Below are 24,322 nucleotides of genomic sequence, written 5' to 3' on the forward strand. Positions count from 1 at the left end.
GAAGAACAATAATGTTAAGAGGGATTATGATGTTAATTTCATATTTCTTAATGGCTAAATGAGAATTTGGAAGAAATAAATAACCACCAGAAGTGGCAATATTTCTAAAGGCTTGTGATTATGATTGAAGATATGTTTGAGAAGGATTCTCTATATTATATGCCCCGATTTGTTTCAGAAGTGTCACGACCCGTCTAGGGGCCGTGACGAGTACTCGATACATGTACCGAGCACTCCCTAGACTCGTATCATATTCTGGTTACAAGCGGGCCTTAGAAGCTGTGCTCTTTTTTTTTTTTTTTTTTTTTTTTTATTCTTGTTAACATTAACATTAATGACGGCGTCATAGACATAAAATAGTAAACTTTTCCATCACATTATACAGCGACACGAACAACCCCAAAATACAAACATTTACTGTACACAACTGTCTACGAGCCTCTAGACATAGTACATATATACATAGACAGGGCCGAATACTGTAGTGCCCGAGAATACATATACACAAAGTAGTACCAAGGGAGTGAGGCTCCGGAACAAGCGGAGCGTCTGTAGAATACCGGTATAGCTCCTAAGGATCAAGTCCACCTGTCTGCTGACCTGCGCGGCATGAAACGCAGCGTCCACAAGAAGGGACGTCAGTACAAATAGTGTACCGAGTATGTAAGGCATGGAAGATAACACTAGCAATAACATGATGAAAAATTAACAATGTCATGGAGTCATAAAGTATGGAGAAGATAGAACTTATACCCTGTCATGTATTATCATCTCGTATCATATCGTGGTACATCTTATCCTGTCTTGTCATAGTATACCGCGTCATAGTATATCGTATCATAGTGTGTTAGGCTATAGTATATTATAACATAATACCTCATATCATAGTATAGCATGTCATAGCGCGTCATCGCGTGTCATGTCATAACATAGCGTATCATAGCATGTCTTACCATAGCATAGTATATCATAGCGAATCATAGCATAGCATAGCTTGTCATATCATGTCCTGTCGTGGCAGATCATAGCATATCATGTCATAGTATTGCTTACAGTAGCGTATCTTATCATAGCATGTCTGGTCATGACATGGCAGGTCATATCATAGCGCCGAATAATGTCGGCTCACCCACATAGCGCCGATATACACCGGCTCACCCATAAATCCCGCGTCCGGGCACCCCGCGTCCGGGATGATAAACCAGCTGATCAGGTGGCAGTGAAACATATTTCCCTTCCCATTCCCCCATGTGTCCCTTCCCCCCAACCCAGGTTCACACACATAGCTTGTACACATATACATGTCGTGTATACATTTACTTATCCTATTTACATGTACCTATTCTACATACTTATACATATATCATATCACGCCGTATCTTGTCATGTCATGTGATGTCATAGACGTTCCCTCATCTTTAGTGTTATCATTTTTATCGTAGAATCATAGTCGTTATTTCAATTATAAGGATTTTCAAAAAATTGTAAAACTTTGATTTAGAAAAGAATAAATATTTTAGAAAAACGTTTTTAAACTTTTAGAAAAGAAAATAAGTCTTGAAGTCGACGAACTAGTCAAAACAACTATTATCTCGTAGTTAGAATAATAACCCAAAAGTTTCTTTTAAATTCTACTTCGCTATACGTCACATAGAACATTGAAGAAAATCCGGGAACAAAGGGGCCCACCTCGGGCCAATTGAGGCGGCGTATCAAGTTAACGCATATTACCATTTATAACGTCACTTATGAGGATCTTAGAGTAATCGGGTCCTATTTGTACGAGTTCTAGATGTTTAGGAAGTTTTTCCAACAACTTGCGCAATTTCTACTTCAATTTCATTGAATGAATAGTAGCCAATTTCAATCTTGGTTTTCGAGGAAAGGAAGGGCCCCGAGGCCCGTGGCCAACTCTACTACGTCTAGGACATGCCAAGAAAGGAAGGTAAAGCCTTACATACCTCTTTTCACTCCTTTTGCTACTTCAAATTCGCGTTGCAATCTCGTCAAAATCTGCAATTTGGTCATGTTTACCAAAACTCTTATTAGTATTCTTAGAGTTAGAATCTTAAGGAAACACTTGGCTACCGAAATTTCGGCAGCATTCCTCTGTAAATATACCATCCCCAACATTCGACATAGCCAAATTCTCATCAATCACAATCCGGGAATTCAAACCCGGCCAAACTATTAACATAATTCGACAACTCCATTAGCGGTTCTCATACTTTATTCAAGACGCATAATCTCAATTTACCGCTTTCTTCAAAGCCTTCCAACTTCAATGAACACAATAACAACCTTATAATATATTTTCCGACAACACCATGCCAATATACTAAGTAACATCAACTCATTTTCTTTCACAATTCAACAATTGCCCACGGCCACAACATATTATTTTCACATTTCCATAAGTTTCATCAACCTTTACATACTACAACATGCATAATCACCTATAACACATAAAATAAATTGATTCTTACATACACACACATACATGTACGGTCAACACCTACCCTTTCCAAGTTCCATTAAATTCATTCAACTCTTATTTTCCAATATGAATTACACCATGTCCACAACTAGAATTCAACATAAAAAGTCAACGTATCACACTTATACATTAATATACACACACGGCTACACATACATATGCACACTCACTTTGCAAGCCTTCATATTTCCATAGTTTCTACTCGTTTCTTCCTACTACAACACAAACCAACCATCATAACATAAAAAGGAAATGGATTCTTACCTCCCCTTCAATTCTTCACCTTACTAGAAACTTAAACTTGCATGAACATGTGTTCTTCTTGCTTCAACAACCACTCTACTTTGTTTAGGACCCTTCAATTAGTAGGAAAGTAATTTTTGAAGAAATTTTTGTCAACTTTTCCTTGGAAATTTTTCTTGGCCGAATGGCCTAGTGAATTGGCTCCTTTTTTTCTTGTTCTTCTTTTCTTGAATTCTCTAGAGAATTTGTGAATTTTTGATGACTTAGTCATCTTTTATGTAGGAAGAATTAAGTCCCATATGGGCTTGGGCTAGTCCATGGCCGGTTGGGCCTTTTAAATTTTTGCCCAAAAATGGTTCAAGCCCACTTTATATTCTTGGCAACTTCTTGTAACTTATGAAACATTTTTCCAACTTCCAAATTTGCCCTTCGTCTTTCTCCATTTTTCCACGAGTCATATTGCAAGTTTCCCGTTATGCCCTTGGCCTTCCTCATAAATTTCACTTCTACATTTTCATAAACAACTCATATGCCAAACAAAATAAAATGTGGCCTTGCTTGTCGTCTTCCCGCGATTGTCTCGAATTATCCGATTGCAGTAAAATGCGGGATATAACATCCTCCCCCTTTAGAACATTCGTCCTCGAATGTTGACCTCATAATGCATTATAATGCTTCGGGAGGTCTCTTTCGTAGATATCCCACATAGCGTTCAACATATCCGTTTTTGGCCCAACATGCCTTTCCCTTCTGCTAGTTTAGCCCGTCTCCGCCGACATGACTTTTATAAGGTTTCTAACCATTCCACACACTGTAATTTACACTAGGCCATCAAATTTTACATTCGTTTCTTGTTCCCACATTTATGAAATTTCCAGCATATTTCCCAGGGGGTCACCCATCATGAAATTACCCCCACCTGAGCACGCTTAACCTTGAAACTTTAATACATTTCAGCGTCTTAGCGTTAGTATTTTCGCCTCCACTTCTTTGTACCACTCATCTCATATAATATGGAGCGAGTCTATGGTTACTTTTCGTCCTAATTTCCGAATTTTTAATATGTTCAGCAATCCAACGGCGGCGTAGGATAAGATAGAATCTAAATAAACTGACACGCATATCATAGAAGGTGCTGAAAAAAGTACCTGTGGCCGCGTCTGCGGAAGGCTCAGGGTCCTGTCGCCCTGTCAGTGCATATAGGCGGTGTGGAGGGCCGGCTGAACTGGGTGTCCCTCCTCTGCCTCGGCCACGGCCGCCGGAGCACTCGGGAGGCCTGTCCTGGAGGGCGCACGGATGGTGACGAACTCACTGCTGACCCGGCGGGTTGCGCTCCGCTTCTCTCATTCCTCAGCGGACAATCTCGCATAAAATGGTCAGTCCGTCCGCAAGCATAGCACGCACCTGTATCCCTGTAACACTGTCCCGAGTGTGGCCTGCCACACCGGGTACACCGTGGCGGAGGTGGCACCATCCGGCTGGATTCAGCTCTATACTGGGACCCCGAAGCTCTAGTACCCTGATCTGGTCCCCTATCCGCAAATCGAGGAGGTGCACTGGCTGCCGGTTGGTCTGAATACCTGAATTGCTCTTGTGCCTGTCCCCTCTCGTACTCGCTTTCGGTCCGAGAAAACCCGCTCTCTTTTCGGGAGCCCCTATCCGGATAACGCTCTTCTCCGCGGGGCGGTGTTGTTCTTCCGGTTTTGGGCATGAGCCCGGATACGGCAATGGTCATCCCGTCCGGGAGTGAAGCATCGTCGACACTCCTTAATTATGTGCGGCCCCAACCCACTCACAAATCGATGTACATGATCCCCCATATCGCCGATCATGGCCGTGGCGTACACTCGGCCGCCGAGTTAAAGCGGAGGGCCGTATTCCCCGACGCTCATATTCCCTTGCGAGATTTAAGAACATATCGGCTCGTGCTCGTCGAACTTCCGGCGGCAGGAAATGTCGTAGAAATGCCTCAGTAAACTCCTGCCAAACCGGGGGAGGGGCATTTGCTCCCCTCGAGGCTCTCCAACTGTCATACCACAGGACTGCCACATCCCGCAGCCTGTATGAAGCCAACTCTACGGACTCCGTATCCGAAGCATGCATGATTCTCAGAGTCCTCAGCATCTGGTCTATGAAATCCTGCGGGTCTTCCTCTGGTTTTGACCCATAAAACTCTGGTGGTTTTAGAGTAATAAAGTCACGGGCCCTGGCACTTACTGCCCTGTCTCCGGGGTCCGTATCCTGCCGCTGAGCCTGTGCGGCAACTAACTGGGTCAATAACTGGATGGCCTCTGCCATCTGCTGGCCCGGAGCTGCTGGCGGTGGAACTGGAGGTGCGGGGGGCCGGGCCGGGCGGAACTCTTTCCCCGCCCGCTGGGGCAGGGGGAGCTTCATTATGAGATTCCCCTTCTTCCAGCTCCCGTTCAACTCTTTTCTCGGCCACCGCCTTGCCCTTCTGGGCTGCTGTAGCTTTTCTCTTCGGCGGCATCACTGAAACCATAACATAAGATTAAGAAAAGAATATGGAAACCTGGTAGCATAGCTCTATCGCACGATCTTAGAATACAAAGAAGGTCATGTTTCCTAAATGCCCTGTAGCCTCCTGTTTATTGATGTGGCGCGCAACACACCATAAACAAGACTCTACTAGACACGGCTCGTAGACAAACCCCTAGGACCGAACTGCTCTGATACCACTTCTGTCACGACCCGTCTAGGGGCCGTGACGAGTACTCGATACATGTACCGAGCACTCCCTAGACTCGTATCATATTCTGGTTACAAGCGGGCCTTAGAAGCTGTGCTCTTTTTTTTTTTTTTCTTTTTTTTTTATTCTTGTTAACATTAACATTAATGACGGCGTCATAGACATAAAATAGTAAACTTTTCCATCACATTATACAGCGACACGAACAACCCCAAAATACAAACATTTACTGTACACGACTGTCTACGAGCCTCTAGACATAGTACATATATACATAGACAGGGCCGAATACTGTAGTGCCCGAGAATACATATACACAAAATAGTACCAAGGGAGTGAGGCTCGGAACAACTGGAGCGCTGTAGAATACCGCTGGTATAGCTCCTAAGGATCAAGTCCACCTGTCTGCTGACCTGCGCGGCATGAAACGCAGCGTCCACAAGAAGGGACGTCAGTACAAATAGTGTACCGAGTATGTAAGGCATGGAAGATAACACTAGCAATAACATGATGAAAAATTAACAATGTCATGGAGTCATAAAGTATGGAGAAGATAGAACTTATACCCTGTCTTGTCATAGTATACCGCGTCATAGTATATCGTATCATAGTGTGTTAGGCTATAGTATATTATAACATAATACCTCGTATCATAGTATAGCATGTCATAGCGCGTCATCGCGTGTCATGTCATAACATAGCGTATCATAGCATGTCTTACCATAGCATAGTATATCATAGCGAATCATAGCATAGCATAGCTTGTCATATCATGTCTGTCGTGGCGTATCATAGCATATCATGTCATAGTATTGCTTACGTAGCGTATCTTATCATAGCATGTCTGGTCATGACATGGCAGTCATATCATAGCGCCGAATAATGTCGGCTCACCCACATAGCGCCGATATACACCGGCTCACCCATAAATCCCGCGTCCGGCACCCGCGTCCGGATGATAAACCAGTGATCGGTGGCGTGAAACATATTTCCCTTCCCATTCCCCCATGTGTCCCTTCCCCCAACCCAGGTTCACACACATAGCTTGTACACATATACATGTCGTGTATACATTTACTTATCCTATTTACATGTACCTATTCTACATACTTATACATATATCATATCACGCCGTATCTTGTCATGTCATGTGATGTCATAGACGTTCCCTCATCTTTAGTGTTATCATTTTTATCGTAGAATCATAGTCGTTATTTCAATTATAAGGATTTTCAAAAAATTGTAAAACTTTGATTTAGAAAAGAATAAATATTTTAGAAAAACGTTTTTAAACTTTTAGAAAAGAAAATAAGTCTTGAAGTCGACGAACTAGTCAAAACAACTATTATCTCGTAGTTAGAATAATAACCCAAAAGTTTCTTTTAAATTCTACTTCGCTATACGTCACATAGAACATTGAAGAAAATCCGGGAACAAAGGGGCCCACCTCGGGCCAATTGAGGCGGCGTATCAAGTTAACGCATATTACCATTTATAACGTCACTTATGAGGATCTTAGAGTAATCGGGTCCTATTTGTACGAGTTCTAGATGTTTAGGAAGTTTTTCCAACAACTTGCGCAATTTCTACTTCAATTTCATTGAATGAATAGTAGCCAATTTCAATCTTGGTTTTCGAGGAAAGGAAGGGCCCCCGAGGCCCGTGGCCAACTCTACTACGTCTAGGACATGCCAAGAAAGGAAGGTAAAGCCTTACATACCTCTTTTCACTCCTTTTGCTACTTCAAATTCGCGTTGCAATCTCGTCAAAATCTGCAATTTGGTCATGTTTACCAAAACTCTTATTAGTATTCTTAGAGTTAGAATCTTAAGGAAACACTTGGCTACCGAAATTTCGGCAGCATTTCCTCCGTAAATATACCATCCCCAACATTCGACATAGCCAAATTCTCATCAATCACAATCCGGGAATTCAAACCCGGCCAAACTATTAACATAATTCGACAACTCCATTAGCGGTTCTCATACTTTATTCAAGACGCATAATCTCAATTTACCGCTTTCTTCAAAGCCTTCCAACTTCAATGAACACAATAACAACCTTATAATATATTTTCCGACAACACCATGCCAATATACTAAGTAACATCAACTCATTTTCTTTCACAATTCAACAATTGCCCACGGCCACAACATATTATTTTCACATTTCCATAAGTTTCATCAACCTTTACATACTACAACATGCATAATCACCTATAACACATAAAATAAATTGATTCTTACATACACACACATACATGTACGGTCAACACCTACCCTTTCCAAGTTCCATTAAATTCATTCAACTCTTATTTTCCAATATGAATTACACCATGTCCACAACTAGAATTCAACATAAAAAGTCAACGTATCACACTTATACATTAATATACACACACGGCTACACATACATATGCACACTCACTTTGCAAGCCTTCATATTTCCATAGTTTCTACTCGTTTCTTCCTACTACAACACAAACCAACCATCATAACATAAAAAGGAAATGGATTCTTACCTCCCCTTCAATTCTTCACCTTACTAGAAACTTAAACTTGCATGAACATGTGTTCTTCTTGCTTCAACAACCACTCTACTTTGTTTAGGACCCTTCAATTAGTAGGAAAGTAATTTTTGAAGAAATTTTTGTCAACTTTTCCTTGGAAATTTTTCTTGGCCGAATGGCCTAGTGAATTGGCTCCTTTTTTTCTTGTTCTTCTTTTCTTGAATTCTCTAGAGAATTTGTGAATTTTTGATGACTTAGTCATCTTTTATGTAGGAAGAATTAAGTCCCATATGGGCTTGGGCTAGTCCATGGCCGGTTGGGCCTTTTAAATTTTTGCCCAAAAATGGTTCAAGCCCACTTTATATTCTTGGCAACTTCTTGTAACTTATGAAACATTTTTCCAACTTCCAAATTTGCCCTTCGTCTTTCTCCATTTTTCCACGAGTCATATTGCAAGTTTCCCGTTATGCCCTTGGCCTTCCTCATAAATTTCACTTCTACATTTTCATAAACAACTCATATGCCAAACAAAATAAAATGTGGCCTTGCTTGTCGTCTTCCCGCGATTGTCTCGAATTATCCGATTGCGTAAAATGAGCAAAAGTCATGCCTAGTTAATGCGAGACATTTTTTTTTTCTGTCAATCAAAATATGCTTGAGCGTATTAAATTGAATGTATACTTTCTAATAGGTTTTTGTGGATACCTAAAGTAATAAATCTAGAAGTATTTGGTATGACTTTTGACAAGCTGAAAAAGGCTTGAGAAATATATTGAGCGGTATTTTCTTGTGGTTGAGAGAAATAATGAGCTATTGAAAATTATGGAAAAAGTTCATCTAAATGAGTCAAGTTTCATTCCCCGAAGTGAATGAAGAAATACCACAACATACCTCCTGAAGAGATAAAATAGCAAAAGATATAGATGTTATTTTGTGGTATGAAGGTCATTGCTGCATGTACCTGTCGTACGTCAAATTATCTTGGATACTTTTATTATATATCATTCCAAGGCACACGAAAAAGATTTTATAGAATATTTTCTATTATAACCACATTGATAGCATGATTAGTTGTTATTGATTTCCCTGAAGGAAATAACAAATTCATGTATTTTTCTTGATCAAGGATGTAATATTTCTGTGGTCACCGCTAAGATACAAAATATTTAGACGTTAATAGCAAATCTCCCGAAGGAGATGTTTGAAATCGAAGTTTAGAACTTAATGTTTAATCATTTATAAATTGTATTGTCTTTAGATGTCCATTTAATTACTGTTTATTTCATGACACCAGCAATGTCTAACTAAAACTCTTTTATGATACCAGCAGTATCTAAGCAATATTTGGTAGTACAAAATTAATGATCAGGGTCCAGAAGAGCCTAATCATTTGTCTACAAGTATCATGACACCAGTAGTGTCTGAACAATATGTGATTATGGAGAATAAATTAAAGGCTCCTAAAGTGCTTATATACTATTATGTCATTCATTCTAGATTGTAGTATTTGAAGGTGTGATGATCGAAACACAAGTTCTAGTAAACCCGAAGTTTACTAAAGTAAATGACTATCATATTGAAGATTTAAATGATTGGAGGACTAAATATCTTCAAAATATCATAGTGGAAAAGAAATATGAATATGAAAGGTTACCCGATTTGTACTACAAATATAAGCATAATGAATTGCATGCCACAATAAACCTGAAGTTTATTGGTACAAAAATAATTCATGTCATAGTAAACCAGAAGTTTACTAAAACAAATAGCACATGACATGGTAAACTTGAAGTTTACTATTATAAATAATTTTATTAGTCGGCATGAGCAGTTTGGCTATCCCGATTCAAATATGATGTGCAAATTGAGTATTTGACATATATTGAAGAACTAAAAGATTCTTTAAGGAATTATTTTTGTTGCTTGTTCTCATGATAAGTTGATTATACTGGCTAATGTTGGGATTGAATTCCCTAAATTCTGGAAAAATATAAAAGGTGAATATGGGCCCGTTCACTTGTTATGTGATGTCTTAAATAGATGCATCGATAAGACGGTCACATGTGCGTTTATTGTCAACTCGCAGTTTGACATATGAAAAGTTACTTGCTCAAAATAATTGAGTTGAGAGCACAATTTTCGGATTATGTAATCAAGATAATTCATCTTGTTAATGCTAGTTTATACCAAACTGGTTTGGCGTTGAATGCCTCCGATAAATAGCTAAACCATTGCTTATGAGAACAAAGCTTCATGTGCAGGTCTGAGATATTATATATTGTATACAACATCACTTGTATGCTTCAGACCAATAAATTATGATAAATTCCACCCTCACAATTGGTTTAGGGTTAGGAACTAGATATTTCCATCTAACAGTTTTTATGTGTGGTATACGATTAATTAATCTACCATGATGCACAAAGATGGATTCCCCCAAAGAAGATGGGATATATGTTAGTTTTTCTAACATAAGGGGAGAGAATAAGCAGCTAATGAATATGTTATGAATTATCATTAGTATGATCCTCATTCAAAAGATAATTCAACTCAAATGCTAGAAGGATTTGCTGACCCAAAATTAATTTCTAATTTTAGCTGCAAAATGCTCCTATTAAATTCATGTCCCTGAAGGACAAAGTCTACAACATGCATGAAGTGTGGTAGACTAATCGGTTCCAAACGCAATAACCATTGAAAAGAAAGAGGAGCAAATGATCAATGATCATTATAAGGAGGCAATGTACTCTTAAAGAGCCTACGACATAACACTTCATGAAATCTCATGAGAGGTTTAGGTACCTATAAAAATAATGGAAGTGATGAGATCTCAATAAGTTATGTCACATTGCGAACCGATACAAATAATAGATAGAGTCGATGATATCTTTGGTACAATATAGCGCAATATTGTAAAAGATTGTGAGGATCTAAATTCTACGTCTATTAAAGCATGCTAACGTAGAAATTATTATCAAGTGAAATGACGCATCTTGGTAAGTGTAAAGCTTATTGGACATGTTGTTCAGACACCAGAAGATGTCACATATTTAAATAGAAATAGATGTTGTCACAACCTATGTGAATTACTTGACAAAATTATATGAAAATTCCTGAAGAATTTTAAATGCCTGAAGCATATACAAGTTGTAGAAATTTGTTCATAATTCTCATATGAATTAAGTGAAGCAAGGTGAACGTGATTTTATCACCTTAATGAATATTTACTAACTAAGGGCACAAATGACTCTATTTTTCCTTATGACTTTGTGAAAATCAAAATCTGTCATATTATTGGTGCAAGTTGATTACTTGAATATTATTGAAACTCTTGAAGAGTTTTCAAAAGCAATTTATTATCTGTTGAAAGAAGTTGAAATGAGAAACTTGCAGAATTTTTGGTCCTGAAGTGCCATATCTTTATACAATTAATGCATTTATATATTTTGCTATGACTATGAGGGATTATAGTCATACGATGTTGTTCTACATGATAGTCAAGTCATATAAAGGTAACATCTGTTTATAAAGCAAGTCAGAAATGCACTTGGAGTGATTTCAATAATATTATAAACCAATGCAACTCTATCCAAAGACTGAAGATGCAGCAACATACATAGCCCAACTAAAGAGAGGATTCATAAAAGCACAAGGCGAGTTTCACCAAAGTTGTTCCTCACACACGAGCTCCAGAAGAATGGTGATATCAACGTGCAAGAGATTTGCTCGAGCGAGAATATGACTGATTTATTCATCAAGTCTCTACCAACTGAAACTTTTGAGAAGATGGTGCTCAAGATTGAAATGTGAAGATTCAAGTTTTTGGATTGAAGTTCTCATAAGGGGGAGTTAATACGCGTTGTACTTTTTTTTCCTTTCAAGGTTTTTGTCCCATTGGGTTTTTCCTTGTAAGGTTTTTAATGAGGAAACCAAATAGCGTATTATTAAAAATGTGTACTCTTTTTCCTTCACTAGATTTTTTTTCACTAGGTTTTTTCTAGTAAGGTTTTAACGAAGCACATTATCTACCAAATAGACATCCAAGGGGGAGTGTTATAAATATTATTTAAATATGGATGTCTATCTTTAGGAGAAACTTTAGGGTTTGTGACTTTGGCACCAAGTTAAGTTTCTCCTATAAATAGATGTTCTCTTCATTGTATAGAATCCCGAACAAGAGAAATAAAAGAATCCCTCTCTTCTCTCTTTGTCTACAATATTGTTCTTGCTTACTTTATTATTTTATAACAATAATACTTATTTGGAAAGTACCTAGTGGTCGTTTGGTACGTAGACAAAGTTATCCCAGGATTTAATTTATCCCATTTTTTGAGACTAATTTATCGCATCTAGGAGATGGGATAAAATAATTCCAGGATTAATGGGATAAGATGGGATATCCCATCTTTAAGTTTAGGATGCACTTTATACTTTGTTTGGTACAAGCAGGATAAATTTATACCTTCTACCAAATAAGGTACAAAATTAATCTCACAGTTAGTGCTGGGATATCCCAGTTAATACCGTGTACGTAATGTTTATACTATACTAACTATCAAATTAGAAAATTTAACTCTTATAACCGCAAATTAAAATAATAAATTAATTACAAGAACACCCTCAATTTTAAATATACCATGTATATGTTTAAAAAAAATATCATACACCCCTATCGTTTTTGTTTCAGTTTCTTTATTTTTACTGCCGCTTCTAAATTATCTTATATTTACTTAGTTAGGTGAAGTTTCAATTGTGTGTATTTTCCATTGTATAAGAAGTTTAAAATAGGACTAATGTAATTATATTTAAGAGGTTCAAACATTTTTTTTTTTTTTTTTTTTTTGCTAAATACCTAAAGATTCTAGTTATTAATCTGTGTATACTGCCTATTTAAGAATTTCAACAAATACATATTTCAAAAATATCTATTCTCTTTTTTAATCAAAGGCGTAAATAAAGATTTTCAATAAAAGTATTTGTTCTCTTTTTACATTTCATAAAAATAAATGCATAATAATTTATTTTGGCTTTAATAATTATATTTTAATATAATTAATTACATATGCACCTCATGAGAGTGTAAGTTTATGAATTGTGTCAGTATATGGTTTAAAATACAGGGGGTAATTTGAAATTGAGTCATAATGTAGGGGTGTTTAGTATAATTAATCCCTACTTTAATATAGAAATACATCATGATAGTAAATAAATATTAGAGTAAATATCAAAATTTTAAAATCTTGAATGATTAGTTGAACTTATAAAGATATTATAGAATAATATTACAAAAGAATGTGTCTATATTAAAATGAATAATGTAATAATTTCAAATGAATTAGGTTGGATTCATGTCAGGGCGATCGACGACATAAGTCATTTATCTTGTAAGGACACTGGTGGAGAAGTATAGTGTTACACCTCTCGCTTTCGTCGCAAGAAAGTCCTTGGCTTATTGGTGGTTTATACCCTTAGTACGGAGATTCGCACCCGAGTTTTTGAGATATTAAGTACCTTAGCTTGCGTATACCGAAGTACAAGTATATGTTCTTTGCAATACGATAGGATTAGAAGTTAAACAAATCGAATAGACGCGAGTTGGAACGACTCAGGAAAACCTGCAGAAACCAATCCGCCTTGACGTGCCGTCGACACATCGACGAGTCGTCGTTGTACGCCGTCTCTGAGCCGCCGTCTCTGAACTTTCAGGTGGCAGGTTGACGGAGTACATCGACGAGCCGTCGACACGTCAACAAGCCGTCGACCCATCCGTCAACCCGCCTCGCTGGAACTTTCTAGTTCCACCTATATATATATATATATATGCAAACTCACATTTTAATTCATTATTTTCATCCCAAAATCAGAGAAAACCCTAAGATATTTTCCTCTCAACATTTCCCATCATATTAAAGGAAGTTTTAGCAAGATCCGAGCCCCGTAAACCCGAGCTAGTGAAGGGAAAGTTGTTTCTAGGGTTCCATTGGAGTTGTTGAGCTTAGGAGTTGGAGTTGAAGTTGGATTCTTGGAATTATAGTTCCTTCAAGGTATGCATATGATTCTTATTTTGTTTTTGAGTTAATTATCAAGAGTTTTAGTGATTTAAGGTGAAGGAGAAGAGGTTGTGAAGGCATAAACTAGTTTGTTGATGTGGTTGCCTTGTGGGCTGATTTTGATTAGATTTTTGGAGAGATTCTTGCTTGTTTATGTTGTCATGTAATGTTATTGATGTCGTTGAAGTTGTTCTTGGTGTTTGGGTTGAATTGGAAATTGAGGGAATGTTAAGTTTACAAAGGAGATGTTGTCCGAAATTCGTTAAGTTCCTTTCGTACTTGAATTGGATAGTAAGTGACGTAAATGGTCTAATTGTGGCATATGTTGTCTTGATTGTAGACTTGTGAGTTCGAGAAGTAGACGTTGGACGATTAGATATGCTTCAAGATATGTTAAGGCTGTCCTTTCTTTCAGTTTGGCATGATCCTTATGATATGGGCGAACAAACGAATGAATAAACTTTCATATTACTCTACTCTTAGAAGCATTAGGAGTACCGTAGTCTTTGATATTCCTATACCTCTCTTATTATTGTTCCTTCTGTTCTTGGGTCTTGAGGTCTTTTATATTGATGATGTTAGCTTAAAAGGTGTCTATCGGAGGTAGTACTGTTATATCTCGTATTTTGTACCTTGAGACAATCCGAGCTAACCATGATAAGTTTAGGACAGGACTATTCCGGGATATGAGGTAGTGACTTTTGACCTTCGATTTTGTGTTAAGGCATAAGTTGCTTACGAATTTATTGGCATGGAATATTAAGGAAAATTTGGGGTTAAAAGTTAATTTAGGAAAGTTGGAATTTCATGAAATAATGGCCAAGTTGGCCGTGTGGTGTGAGTGGGGCACCACCCATGGCTTGGCTAATTTTAATTCATCCAAGCCATGTGTGGGCCATGGGACACATGGATGACTTATATATGAGTATATTGGATGACTTATTAATCACATTCTTCATACTTTCAAACCTTAGAAAATTCAAGAAACTTGGAGAAAAATAAAGAGAGGCCATTCGGCCATGGAACCGAGAATTTGAGCCCTCAAATCTTGATTCAAAAAAAATATTTTCTTCTAGCAGTTCCAACCAATTGGAAGGTCCTTATTAACGTGCTTAAAAATTGACAATCATGTTGTTGCTTCATAATTTGAACTCTCGTTGACAGTATTATATTTCATATTTTGTACGTCGGATTATTCGCAAGCTGAGGTGGGGCCCACACATTGAGATTTTTTTTGGGACATGCGACAATTTATATGAATCACATATGTGAAGTTAAACATAACTCAAGAAGGACCCTTGAGACAAATCAAAGTAGAAGTCCTCCAAGCAAATATTTTTAAGTAACGTTCTCGGGTGATCGACTTCGAGGGCGTAAACGGTATTATAAGTTTGGAATTTGAAAAATACCAAAGATAGAAGTTGTAGATAATTGAATTATCTTTCCAACCATATGTCGTGGGACCACAGGTAATGTCGGGATTAGGAGATATGGATGTTTTAAGGCGGAAAAGTCAGTGGGCTAGGCCCAAACCGGGCCCAATCGGGTTAGGCCCATGACCCATGCCTATTTAAGTGAAATTTCAGCCCTTTTCTCTCATTTTTCAGACCAAGAACACCAGAAAATTCTGGAAAGAGAGAGAGAAGAGCCTTGGAGAGAAGAAAAACCAATTTTGACCAAAATCTGAGCCCCGAATTCCGAAGCCCATGAAGAGAAAAGTGTTGTACGCGCGTTGTCTTCAATTTGAGCTAAAAATCAACCAAGGAGAAGAGTGATAACGTGGGGGCTTCATGCTTAAGGTATGAATACGGTTCCTTTTCATTGTTAACGAGTTTATTTAGAATTTTAACGGATTAGCACGGAGGGAATAGTCTGATAAATTCGTTTGTTTGTTGTGAATTATGGAAGGAGATTTGAAGAGAATTTTGGATGAAAATAAATGTATTTACCTTGTAAAATGTGAAGGCTGTTGTTATTGATGTTGTTCATATGAATTTCGACTCCTTTTACGGAAATAAAATTATTAAATAGTTATATCGCAAATTTGATTGGTTGAGAAATTTAGAAAACGATTAATGCTGTTTTATGGCATACGTCGGTATTGGAAATGATGTTAATACTATTAGTATTGTTGTTGGTGTTGTTGGTTACCGAATTGAGAATTCGGGCTAGGCATATAAACAAGGGAAAATCCGCCCAAATTTTAGTAGACAAATGCTAACTTAGGATTGAATTCCTAAGTGCCTATAGCTAATGTTTGGTAGTTATTGACGTATTGTAGATCTTGGGAGCCCGAGACTTGAGTTTGGATTAGCTTAGAAGCGGACGAGGTATGTGAAGCTTACCCTTTCTTTCTTTTGGCATGTCTTAGTTTAAGTAAGCTATGATACGATCCTCGTGGTAACTCTACTCTTATGATCCGAGCATGTTTACGATTCTTATCCACCTCTTAGTGTTAGCATTCTTAATGTGGTAGAACTATGGTCTTTATGTCTTTGTATGATTGAATTCAAATGTGGTATAAAGAGTTTTGCTCCAAAAAGGATTTTCATGTTGAAAATGTCCGTAACTTTCATAGACGGAACCGGATTGCTTTGATATGCTCGCAAATGATTCTATAACGTATAATGACGTTAACTTTCATGGGCGGGCCCGGATTGGTTTGATGCATATCCGTGGTCCCCGAGATTTTCCTTTGTATAGTCCTAACGACTTGTTTTTGAAAGAACTTAACATGACTTCCGTTTTAACTCTCGAGCGTCGACTATTTACTTATCTATCGAGTCTTAAAGATGATTTATGTACATATGGTTTCTCACTACTCGCTCGTGCAAAGCTCAATATGTCTTTCACCGAGTCCCGGCCAGGACACGCATTCGTGCACATTCCACCGCATTATTCACCGAGTCTCTCACGAGGGCCGGGACACGCTATATATATGTATATGATGATGTGATGATATGGGGATGGCGACCAGGATGGCATATGATGATTCTATTCACCGAGTCCCTCACTAGAGGGCCGGGACACGCTATGTATATATATATATGATGACATGATTTTACTTACCGAGTCCCTCATTAGAGGGCCGGGACACGCTATATGTACATGTACATGATGACTATTTTCTTATGTCATTCAGTCTCATAATGTCATTGACATGCATGATTTATGTTTCAAAGACAAGTTTTATGGTTTTTTGGTTACGGTACTAATTTTCCTGTACTCCCCTTACTTTAGTATGGTTCACATCGTATTTCATGCTTTACATGCTCGACATATTCCGTACCGACCCCTTCCTTCGGGGGCCGCGTTTCATGCCACGCGTGTATATACGGATGAGTAGAAGATGTTCCAATTCGGATTGGCGAGCTCCATTTCCTCCCGGAGTGCCGCCGAGTCGAGTGCTTTTGTTATGGTATCCGGAGTTATGTTAGAGACTTTGCGTACGTGTCGTGTGTATAAGATGTCAGTTTTGTAAGCGGCTATGTAAGCCGATGTATTATTATGCATTGTGTTACAAGTTCCATATGTTACCGATTTTATTTGATTTGAGAAAGATGAAAAGCATATTGTTCTACGAAAAGCTTTCCTTATGCATTCCGTCATGATTTAAGGGCCCAGCATGATTATGAGTATAACCAGAGTCAGTGGGTTCGCTCGGCCCTAAGTAAGGGTTGGGTGCCCATCACGCCCTATCGGAAATTAGGGTGTGACAAGTACGACCTTATGTCATTCCGAGAGTTCTAGTTACTCATTGTACTTATGCATTGCATTCATTATACATATGCATATTGACCCATGACCAGAAGGCGTTACATACGCGTATATTATATGTATACGCCCTCAAAGGCACTTTTATTTATACAGAATTATGCAAATACTCCCAGGTGTTTAGTTACAGATGCATTCAGTTACTGAGATTAGCTTTCATGTTTCAGATGTCTTTCATGATTCTTATGTACTTGTTGTTTTTATGCCTTACATACTCGGTATATTATCCGTACCGACTCCTCTATTTCTCGGGGGGCTGCATTCATGCCCGCAGGTCCAGGTAGACAGACAGAGTCCAGCTTAGTAGGACTTCCACTCAACGGTAGACGGTGCGCTCCACTCATTCCGGAGCGGTAGTTCATTTTGGTGTGATATTTTGATATGTACATACGGGTATGACGGGGCCCTGTCCTGTCCTTTCTACAGCTTTGTATTCCAGTAGAGGTCTGTAGACAGTTATATATAGTTGGCATGTTATGTAACCTTGTCGGCTCCTATTCTTTTGTGTACAGCGTATGTAGCGGCCTAGTTGGCTTGCACTGTTATTTCAGTATATGCATATATATATACAGGTGGTTGGGAGTTCTTGATGTTGTTCTTTCAGAGTCAGCATAGTTCAGTTATGAGTCAGATATGGGCCACCCTGTTTTTCTGTGATAGCTAAGCAAGTGTAAGGGTGTTTGGTCAGTAGAGGTCAGGAACTCGTCATGACTCACCGGTGTGGGTCGTGATAGAAGTGGTATCAGAGCAGTTCCGTCCTAGGGTTGTCTACAGACCGTGTCTAGTAGAGTCTTGTTTATAGGTGTGTTGTGCACCACACTTATAGACAGGAGGCTGCAGGACATTTAGGATGTTGTCATTCTTTCTCTCTTAGATCGTGCGATAGAGCCGTACGTTGAGAGTTCGCTTTCTAATAATTTGTTCTGATTTCGCCCGATGCTTCCGAAGAAAGCTACAGCTGCCCAGAAGGGCAAAAGAGTGGCTGGTGAGGCTACTAACCATATTCAGCGAACTACCAAGGCTCGGGGTGAGTCTCAGAATGATACCCCACCCGTACTTAAGGAGCTTAGATGGGAGCCAGCCCCAGTTCCAGCACCTGCCCCAGTACCTCCAGTCCCCCAGCCAGATGCACCGAGCCAGGATATACGGGATGCTATACAGTTGTTGACTAGGTTGGTAGCCGCTCAGGCTCAGCGTCAGGGAGTTGGTGTTGATCAGGGGGCTAGTAGTGCGAGGGTTAAGAATATTCTTGGTGTAGATCCCCCAGAATTCTCGGTGTTGAGGCAGAATATGGACCCTCAGGACTTTATTGATAGTATGCCAAGGACTCTGAGGGTCATGCCTACTAATGAGGTTGAATCAGTGGAGTTGGCTTATTATAGACTCTGTGATGTTGCCGCACAGTGGTATTAGACATGGGAGCTATCTAGGGGAGAGGATGCCCCTCCAGCCGTTTGGCGAGAGTTTTCAGATGCCTTTATTCGTCATTATTTGCCTCCAGAGGTTCGACGGGCCCGAGCAGACAGATTTTTGCATATCCAGCAGGGCAGTATGAGTGTTCAGGAGAACAGTGTATACTTTGATTCATTGGCTAAATATGCCCCAGCTATGGTGGCAAAGATGGAGGACCGAGTTCATCGTTTCATGGCTGTTTTAGGGCCACATTTGATTGATGAGTGCACGACAGCTGCGTTACAGCCGGGTATGGATATTTCCCGTATACAGGCATACATACAGAATCTGGAAGATCGTAAGCGTCAGCGGAAGACAGAGTGTGAGCGTGACTGGGGTCATGGTAAGAGGGCTAAACCTTTAGATTTTATTGGTGAGTTCAGAGAGGAACAGAGACAACAGTATTCTCGGTATCCATCCCATTCAGCCGCGAATGCACCTCTGTGGTTTCCAGGCTAGAGTTTTGATCGGTCTTCTTATTCCGGAGTGGGTCAGAGTTTTAGAGCTTCGGGTTCTCAGTACAGACCGGAGTCAGGTCAAGTGAGACCAACTTTGCCACGGTGTGCCCAGTACGGTAAGTTACACGCTGGACAGTGTCTATTGGGATCAGATGCTTGTTATGCTTGTGGCCAGCCAGGTCACAAGATGAGGGAGTGTCCGACGAGGGGTAGCGCATGTATTGTTCAGTCTACACGGTCCGCAGCTGGTTCTTCTTCATTTGTACGCTCTTCAGGGCAAAGTTCTCAGACACCAGCAGGATGTGGTAGAGGAAGGAGTGGAGCATCTAGTTCGAGCGGTCCTCAGAACCGCCTCTATGCATTAGCTGGTAGACAGGATCGTGAGTTGTCTCCTGATGTTGTTACAAGTATACTATCAGTTTCCTCCTATGATGTATACACATTGATTGATCCAGGTTCTACCTTATCATATGTTACTCCATTTGGTGCTGGCAAGTTTGGGATAGAGCCTGAATCCATTAAACCTTTTGAGGTATCTACGCTAGTTAGTGACCCAGTTATAGCTAGGCGAGTATATCGAGGTTGTGTGGTCATAGATTGCAATCGCCGCACCATAGCAGATTTGATTGATCTAGACATGATCGACTTTGATGTTATTATAGGTATGGATTGGTTGGCTTCTTCTATGCTAATGTTGATTGTAGAACGAAAGTGGTTCGGTTCCAGTTTCCAGACGAGCCAGTTCTAGAGTGGAAGGGTAATCTTTTGCTTCGCCGAGGGGTAGGTTTATTTCTTACCTTAAGATAAGTAAGATGATCAGAAAAGGGTATATCTACCACTTGGTTCGGGTTCGGAATACGCAAGCAGAGTCACCGACCCTTCAGTCTGTTCCCGTGGTTAATGAATTTCAAGAGGTGTTTCCAGATGAGCTTCAAGGCATTCCGCTGGTGCGGGAGATTAATTTTACTATTGATCTATTATCAGATACTCAGCCAATATCCATTCCTCCTTATAGAATGACACCTACAGAGTTGAGAGAATTGAAGGAGCAATTGAGAGATTTACTAGAAAAGGGCTTTATTAGAGCTAGTACATCGCCGTAGGGAGCGCCGATTTTATTTGTAAGAAAGAAGGATGGCTATTTGCGAATGTGTATTGACTACAGGCAATTGAATAAAGTTACTGTAAAAAATAAGTATCCGCTTTCGAGGATTGATGATTTGTTTGATCAGCTACAGGGTGCCAAATATTTTTCAAAGATAGACTTGAGATTAGGGTATTATCAGGTTAGGGTGAAGGAGGAAGACATTCCGAAAACGACATTCAGGACTAGATACGGGCATTATGAGTTCCGTGTTATGTCATTTGGGCTAACTAATGCTCCAGCTGTATTCATGGACTTGATGAATCGTGTATTCAGACCCTTTCTAGATCTTTGTTCATAGATAATATTCTGATTTATTCATCGTCAGAAGCTGAGCATGCAGATCATCTACGTGCGGTGCTTAGAGTTCTTTGAAATAGATAGTTATATGTGAAGTTTTCTAAGTGTTAGTTCTGGATGAACTCTGTGGCTTTTCTTGGCCATATTATTTCAAGTGAAGGCACTAGGGTGGATACTCAAAAGATTGAGGCTGTGAGGAATTAGCAAAGGCCCACGACACCAACAGAGATACGTAGTTTCTTGGGTCTGGCAGGATATTATAGGAGGTTTGTAGAAGGATTTTCTTCTCTTTCAGCCCCGTTGACCAAGCTGACTCAGAAATCAGCTAAGTTCCAGTGTACAGATGCATGTGACCGGAGTTTTCAGATATTGAAGGAAAAGTTGACCTCAGCACCCGTCTTGACTCTTCCAGAGGGAACAGATGGCTATATGATATATTGTGATGCTTCAGGTATTGGGTTGGGATGTGTGTTGATGCAATATGGCAAGGTTGTTGCTTATGCCTCTAAATAGTTGAAGAAGCATGAGAAGAATTATCTAACCCATGATCTTGAGTTAGCTATAGTGATCCATGCTTTGAAAATGTGGAGGCACTATCTAATTGGTGTTCATGTTGATATTTCTACTGATCATAAGAGCATCCAGTACATCTTTAAGCAGAGGGACTTGAACTTACGTCAGAGGCGATGGTTAGAGTTGTTAAAGGATTATGACGTTGATATTCTGTACCATCCTGGAAAGGCTAATGTAGTAGCCGATGCTCTTAGTCGTAAATCCATGGACAGGCTGTCATATGTACAGCCAGAGAAAAGAGAGATAGTCCGTGACGTTCGTCAGTTAGCTAGCCTTAAAATTCGATTGATAGACTCAGGTGATACAGGAGTTACGGTTCAGGATACAGCGATGCCATCTTTGGTAGCTGAGATAAAGGAACGTCAGTATGAAGACCCTACTTTAGCCCAATACCGAGATACGGCTCCTCAGAAAGAAAATACACCCTTTGTGATTACGGGGGGATGGAGTACTCAGGTATCGAGGTAGATTATGCGTTCCCAATGTTGCAGAGCTTCGTCGGCAGGTTATGGTGAAAACCCATTATTCTCGCTATTCTATTCATCTGGGCACAACAAAAATGTACCATGATCTCAAGGAAGTTTATTGGTGGGATCGTACGAAGAAAGACATAGCGGAGTTTGTTGCTCAGTGTTTGAATTGCCAGCAAGTTAAGATAGAGCACCAGAAGCCCGGAGGTTTATTACAGGCTATGAAGATTCCGACGTGGAAATGGGAGGTAATTAATATGGATTTCATTACAGGTTTTCCCCGTACTGGAAGTATGATTCAATATGGGTCATAGTTGATAGACTTACAAAGTCGGCCTATTTTACTGTCGAACTCTTATGCGGTTGAGGATTATGCGAAGGTCTACCTTAGAAGAGATTGTATGACTTCGCCGGTGTTCTTAAACCATTATCTCGGATGCAGGGCGCAGTTCACAACTACTTTTGGAGATCTTTTCGAATGGATTGGGGACTGGTGAGTCTTAGTACTGCATTCCATCAGCAAACAAATGGACAAGCTGAGCGTACTATACAGACACCTGAGGATACGTTGAGAGCGTGCGCGATTGATTTTCAAGATAGCTGGAATGATCATTTGCCTCTTATTGAATTTGCCTATAATAATAGTTATCATTCTAGTATTCAGATGGCTCCTTACGAGGCTTTATATGGGCAGAGATGTAGATCGCCTATAGGATGGTTTGAGGTTGGAGAGAATCAATTAGTAGGCCTAGACTTAATCAGACTTACTACAGCAAGCGGTTGACAAAGTGAAAGTGATTCAAGAAAGGTTGCTAGCGGCACAGAGTCGACAGAAATCCTATGCAGATAATCGGCGGCGCACGTTGGAGTTTGAGGTAGGCGATTGGGTCTTTCTGAAGATCTCACCTATGAAGGGAGTGATGAGATTTGGCAAGAAAGGTAAGTTAAGCCCTCGATACATTGGGCCATATAGAATCATTCGAACAGTGGGTAAAGTAGCATATGAATTAGAACTACCTTCTGACTTAGAGTCTGTGCATCCGGTATTTCATGTGTCCATGCTCCGTAAGTGTATAGGAGATCCTTCAAGAGTTGTGCCAGTAGATGATATCCAGGCGACTGAACAGTTATCATATGAGGAAAACCCAGTGGCTATATTGGATAGATAAGTTCGTCGATTGCGGACTAAGGATGCGGCTTCCGCTAAAGCGCTTTAGAGAAATAATAATGTTAAGAAGTGACATGGGAAGCAGAAAATGATATGAAGATCAGGTATCCGCATCTATGCTCATCTTCCGAGGAGGTTTAGACTTCAGGTATGTGATATACTTATGGCTATTTTATTTTGGGTCGTGTAAGGCCATGACTGTTATACTTTGTGTAGCCTTGTGTGGCATTATTTTGGGTTGCTGTGTACAGGTTGGATTGGTATATTACAGGGGAGACTCTGCCGAAATGTTTATGACTCATGACTTGCATGAACATTTGAGGATGAATGTTTCGGGGGGGGGGGGGATGTTACACCTCTCGCTTTCGTTGCAAGAAAGTCCTTGGCTTATTAGTGGTTTATACCCTTAGTACGGAGATCCGCACTCAAGTTTTCAAGATATTAAGTACCTTACCTCGCGTATACCGAAGTACAAGTATATGTTCTTTGCAATGCGATAGGATTAGAAGTTAAATGAATCGAATCGACGCGAGTTGGAACGACTCAGGAAAACCTGCAGAAACCAGTCCGTCTTGACGGGCCGTCAACATGTCGACGAGCCGTCATTGTACACCGTCGATGAGCCGCCGTCTCTGAACTTTCAGGTGGCAAGTCGACGGAGCACGTCGACGAGCCGTCGACCCATCCGTCAACCAGCATCGCTGGAACTTTCTAGTTCCACCTATATATATATATATATATGCAACCTTATGTTTTAATTCATTATTTTCATCCCAAAATCATAGAAAACCCTAAGATATTTTCCTCTCAACATTTCCCATCATATTAAAGGAAGTTTTAGCAAGATCCGACTCTGTGAACCCGAGCTAGTGAAGGGAAGGTTGTTTCTAGGGTTCCATTGGAGTTGTTGAGCTTAGGAGTTGGAGTTGAAGTTGGATTCTTGGAATTATAGTTCCTTCAAGGTATGTATTGGATTC

General features: G+C 39.7%; 1 pseudogene; it reads right to left on the minus strand.

Moving 5' to 3' along the window:
• The window catches only part of LOC132057738 (uncharacterized), a 66,782-nt pseudogene that overhangs the window by 13,792 nt on the left and 28,668 nt on the right, over nucleotides 1-24,322 (minus strand).

The sequence above is a fragment of the Lycium ferocissimum genome, chromosome 5 (genome assembly GCF_029784015.1).
Source record: "Lycium ferocissimum isolate CSIRO_LF1 chromosome 5, AGI_CSIRO_Lferr_CH_V1, whole genome shotgun sequence".
Lineage (NCBI taxonomy): Eukaryota > Viridiplantae > Streptophyta > Magnoliopsida > Solanales > Solanaceae > Lycium > Lycium ferocissimum.